The following is a 6,000-nucleotide window of genomic DNA, read 5'->3' on the forward strand; positions in this document are numbered from 1 at the left end:
ACTGAAAGGGTTAATCAGATTTTGGAGGATATGTTGCGCGCCTGTGCTATTCATTATGACAAGAACTGGGATAAGTGTTTGCCATTAGCGGAATTCTCCTACAACAACAGTTACCAAGCTAGCCTAAAAATGGCACCTTTCGAGGCCTTGTATGGACGTAGATGCTGAACCCCTCTGAGCTGGTCGCAACCCGGAGAGAGAACGGTGTATGGACCTGACCTGGTCATAGAGGCCGAAGAAAAAGTGAGAATCAGCCGCGAAAATCTCAAGGCCGCCCAATCTCGACAGAAGAGCTATGCCGATCAGAGAAGGAGACCCATCCAATTTAAGGTTGGAGATTTTGTATACCTACGGGTTTCACCGACCAAAGGCGTACAACGTTTTGGAGTAAAGGGAAAGTTAGCTCCGCGCTATATTGGTCCCTACGAGATCGTAGAGACGTGTGGACCCGTAGCATACCGAGTACAGCTTCCAAAAAAGATTGCAGCGATACACGATGTTTTCCATGTCTCGCAACTCAAGAAGTGCATCAGAATTCCAACTGAAATCATTACCCCGGAAGAATTGGAGATTGAACCCGATTTATCATATAAGGAGTATCCAGTTAAGATCCTCGACCGGAAGGAAAGATACACTCGTCGGCAAAGGGTCAAGATGTACAAAATTTAGTGGAGTCACCATACGGAAGACGAAGAGACATGGGAGACGGAAGAATATCTCAACGCTAACTTCCGCGGTTTTCTTTTAGATCAAGGAGGTACGTTGCACCAGCCACACTAGTTCCTTCTGCACTTGAATCTCGGGGCGAGATTCCTTTAAGGGGGGTAGGCTGTAACAACTCTACCTAAATTAAGTGCTTTAATCCTAAACCAGTGTCAATTAAACCCCTAAGCTACGAAGTGAAATGACCTTTTTAAACCTAAGAAGCTCTCTTTTGGAGTTTGTTTTAAAGCTTGAAATTCTATATACAAACTTAAGTTTCTGCCCAAATAAGAGTTGTAAAACTTTTAATTTCCCACAACTTTTGTTAAAGGCACCTTGTCTAAGTCGGAGTGGAAAGGAGTCAGAAACAGCAACCCAAGCCGGTTCTCCTGCAGGACCCTGAAAATCTCTTAAGTCCTGGAATTTGAGTTTTCCTCCATCTTTGCAAGCTTTCATCTCCTGTTTTCCTATCTAAACTCGAGTCAGAGCCTTAATAGAAGTTGTAGTACCTCAAGAGTGTTCCAGCTTTGTTACACTGACCCAGATCCAAATCGGGCCCGAACTTGTTCAAAATCCCGGTCAAAGTGAGGTAAACCAGTCAACTCACCCCGGATGCTTAAAAATCCTAAGTCTGGAATCCCAGATTTTTGGCTAATTTTGGACGGAAATATCTTTGAATCCTTTCACAATCTAAACCGACACCTTAAACAAAGTTTGAAGGATTACCAGAGTCGAACAAGTTTGTTTAAGGGAGTTTCGGGTGTTGTGTTGAAAGATTCGGAGAAGGATCGCTCCAAAGCTGGTCTGGCTTGCAGCCCGAAGGGAGCCTCGATGCCCGCGCGCCCGAGCATGTTCGCTCGCGCGCCGCGTGGCCGCCGGCCACCAGCAGCTCGCCGGCGCCCTATACCCAGCGCGACAGCGACCGGACGAGAGCCACGGTGCCCAACCCGCACCCGCGACAGGACGGAGCAAGCGCAGGGCTAGCCAATCGCCGGCTGAGCGCAAGTCGCCTTCCGTCTGCCACGGCTCTGCTCCACCAATCCTGTTCCGCCCGTTCGCCGAGGAAGCTGAGATGCCCCCGACGTCCCGCGTCTCCGCCCGCTCGCCCAACCCCCGCGGTAGCCTTTCCGCCTCGCCCGCCCGACAGACCGGAAGCACCAGACGCTCGCCGCCCAAGGCCAATCGCCACCGAAGACCACCCGGAGCTCCGCCTCCTCTGCCCAATAGCGTCGTCGGCCAATGGCCGCCTCGCTCGAGCACTCGCCGCTCCCGGCCTTATCCTTTCCCCACCGGAGCCCCGCCTCGACCCTCCGCGCCACCCCGGGCCTATAAAAGGGGACCCCCTCACCGGCAATGCCACCCCTTGCCACCGCCCGCACCTGCGCCGCCGCTTTCTCCTCTGCGCCCTGCCTTCTCCTCTGAGCCACCGCTTTCTTTCCGCGCCGCGCTGAGCTTCTGTGGAGCTCACCCCCTTGCGCCACCACCACACTCCGGTGACTTCGCCGCCACCCCAAGCCGCTTCATCCGACACACCCGCCGCTGCTCCTCCGCGCGGTACTAGAGCTTGCTTGTGTCCACCAGAAGCACACCGCCGCCGGACCACCGTCGAAGTCTCGCCACCGCCCAAGCCTTCGTGCGTACAACCTTCCCGCCCCAGCCTGCTCCTGTTCGGCCCCAAGGCATCACCGGTAGACATGGAGGTAAGCTACTTAACCTCCCTGTCTTTCCGTCCCGCCCGACCCCTATCCTTGTTCGGTTCGTCCGACCCCTTTGTTTCGGTTCGTCCGAACCCTTTGTTTCGGTTCGCCCGACCCCTTTTCTTTTCGTCTCGCCCGACCCTGCCAAGTTTCGCCGACCCTCTCTCCGCCTCGCCCGAGGGCTCGGTTGTAATTCTTTTTCTTTGACCCGAGGGTATCGGTGAAATGTTTTCGGGGATTCCTCTGTGTTGAGTCTGAGGACCTCGGTACGGTTTTCCTTAAACCTGAGGGTCAGACCCTAAGTTTTCCCCAATCCAACCCTTCCATCCTACTCTCCACATGCAGAAGTTGAACTCCCCCACCTTTCCTGTAGCTTTGCTACAAGTGTCCGTGTTAAAGCATGGGAATGTTGAAATAACCATCTAAAATGTTTAACCCCTGCATTGCATTTCCGTGTAGAGTTGAATCTCGCCGACGGGACGTACGAGCTTCATCCAGCCCCGGAAGAAGACCCCGTCGAGGAACAACTGCACCCCTTCGAAGGACAGCCCGAGCCAGCGCAAGACCCCGAGGACCCCCAAGCTTTTTCTGAAGGCAAGCCCCGGTGCATGAACTCCCTGTTTTGCTTTCATGCCACTGATTGATTACTTGATTGCGCATTTACATTTTGAGGACTTGTAATGGAACCTTAGATGCATAACTTAGTACCTTGTTTTGAATACTAGTCTCTAAGGCCGAGTAGTTGCATTGCTTAATAGGTCTCGGTAAAAGTCGAGTGATCTCCTGTCACTCGCGAGTTATAGGAGTTGAATGTTTCAGTTTTGTCGCAACTATAAGGACGACGGACGGGGTCAGGCTTGTGTTCGATGCTTGGTGGATTGCCCCGTCTGTCTAAATGAAAACGAACTAAGGTCAAAACATGTCGGCGTTCGTGATCAAGTGATTGAAAGTACTAATCTCATACCTAGCATGAGATGGGGAAGCCTAGTACCTGATTGAATTGGGGCGTGGCATACCTTCCAGCTGTCCTTGGAACGTCGTTCCCATGGTGCATCATGTGGGTGCAAGTGCGGTCACAGTGCAGCACTAGGCCGGGACTGTGGAGCATTGCATGCCAAAGGAAGTTGGCCCTGACACGTGCCTAAGAGATCGATGGGGACGGCTGACAAATGAAGCGACCCTTCGTGGTGCGCGGATGTCGTGAGATTAGGTTTGCCATGCATGGTTAATAAATTCGAATCGATTCGTCTGCCTCTCACAGATTGGGACTACTTGATCGCTATGCTGCACTGAGTAAGGATGGAACATGATGAGGTTTTAAATCTTGATGTTTGATAAGTAATTGTCTGGAAACCATGTTTGTTTAGTATAAGTTGCTAATTTAGAATGGATAAAGAACATAGAACATGAGCTAAAAGGTTGAAAGTAAGGACTAACTTTAGACGCTTTTGGCAAGAAAAACCCCAGAGCCAGAAAGCATTGCATGTTTAGGTCTCGGTCGTGTCCTTCCGACGGGTCAGTCTTGCTGAGTACTAGTTGCTCAGCCTTGTTGTGGCTAATCTTTTTCAGTTAATGTCAGTAGCTTTGGTGTTGGTACCACTTGGCCGACCCAGCTTCCTCCAGGCTGGACCGTCGAGTGGGATCCTTCCTCGGACGGCGAAGGGAGGAATTTTTGATGTCATGATCGGATCCGTCATGATGTCTTGTATCAACGTTTAGCTTCCGCTAGTTTTAATTTGACCTCGAACCATGCAAAATTTCGGTTGAAGTTCCAAAACTCTGATGTAATAAATTGTTGAACTATGTTGTCATGATGGGATGTTGTAATCTCTGTGCTACTCACCTTCGCGTGAGCGATGCTTCTCGATCCTGTTTACGTGGTTTATCGGAGGAAATCCGACGGTCGACCAAGTTGACTTGCTTAAAGTGCATAATCGCATGTCAGGCGACTTCAATGCATTTTAGTCAGGTTAATTTGGGCGGTTCCGCCACACTGAGACTACTCCAAATTGACAAAGCCCGCTACACGCTCAGCGACCGGCTCCAGATCCTCCAAATACTGCGTGAACGCTTCATCGCTACAATCTCCGGTGATACCGTATGTGACCAACGTCAAGTTAGCGATAGAATACAGAATTATGATCAACAAGATACGAGTACAAGTACTCACCCTCCAATTTTTGCTACAAGGACTTGTTGGGCGCCACCATACGACTCCTCTCCACTTCAAAATCATGCCTTTTAATTCGAAAGGACTCAATGACATTTTCATACTTCTTCAGGAAGTCAGCAGTGCAGCGGTGCTCCTCAGTAATGTCCTTCTCCAACTGCGCCACAGGGCGCGCAGCCTCACCCTGCTCTTGGACAACTTGGATATTCTTGAGAGATTTTTCATACAAATCCTCCACAATCAAACAATTAGTACTCTTCACGAGTACATATGGTGCCAGGCTACAAAATTAAGCACTCAAATGCAGTACTAAGAACTCACCTGAGTATAAGCCATCAACTGTTGATGCAAGTTCACAAAGTCAGATATCGGTGGCAGCTCATCTAGGGGACTCTCAAAAATTTCAACTTTCTGCGACAATCCTGGAGCATCGGCCACCACACTAGCCCTCACACTCGACGTTAGGATTAGCTTCTGAGAAAAAGAAGCTCCAACCTCTGAAACATTCTTTTCCGCTGCTTGCTCAAGCACAGAAGTTGTCACTACAATCTCGGTTGCAGGGGGAGGATTGTCATTAACAACCTCGGAGGCTGGCAGCGCCAGACCCTCAAGTGAATAGATTACATCTCGCAATATGGCGGCTGCAAGAGTCACTGCACCTGTGTCACCAGTATGCGCTGGGTCTTCACTTATCAAATCGACAACAGGTGCCGCAGCAGAATCCGCGCCCGATGGATTTTCAACCTGTTCTGCGCTCACTTCTTCGAGAACAATATCCTCGGAAGTTCTAATATCAAACACGATTCAAGATTAAAAAAGAGACTACTGATCGTGAAGTCGGTAATCAAACCATTACAATAGAGTACTTACTTGGCCGACCGGGGAGGAACTCGACGATGTTTCTTCGCCACGGGGACTGGATGTACACTCGGAGCTGGCTCACTAGCCGGTACGGGTGGCAACTCCTCGGTGTTTTTGCCAAGATCTGAAAGAACCAACTCAGAGACAACGTACGCACGACTACTACCAGTACTCGCGTACTCACCGCTAGCTGGGACTTCAGGCAAAGTGGTGTCAGAAACTGCTTCGGGCATTTTCACAATTCCACTTATGGTAGTCTCTAACGAGTCGCCCGCTTCACCACTCGCAACTTCAAGAACAACGGCTACTTGAGTGGTAGCCATCTCGGGCATCATGGCTGCATCTTCAGCGGATGTCTCCAAAGAAATCACACTACCAGCCGCATCCTTAGCTATCGCGACTACATCATCAGAAGTAGTCTCGCCAGCTCTGTACGCTGCATTCGCGGCTTCCTCAATGTCTTCATCCATATCATCAACAACCTGCAAACACAAACGTCAAAACAAGTCAATTCGACTAGTCAAGGTAATTACCGGCGGTGGAGCCTTGAACGTCTCCAAGTGCTTGCTG

Source organism: Setaria viridis, chromosome 5 (genome assembly GCF_005286985.2).
Source record: "Setaria viridis chromosome 5, Setaria_viridis_v4.0, whole genome shotgun sequence".
Taxonomy (NCBI): Eukaryota; Viridiplantae; Streptophyta; class Magnoliopsida; order Poales; family Poaceae; genus Setaria; species Setaria viridis.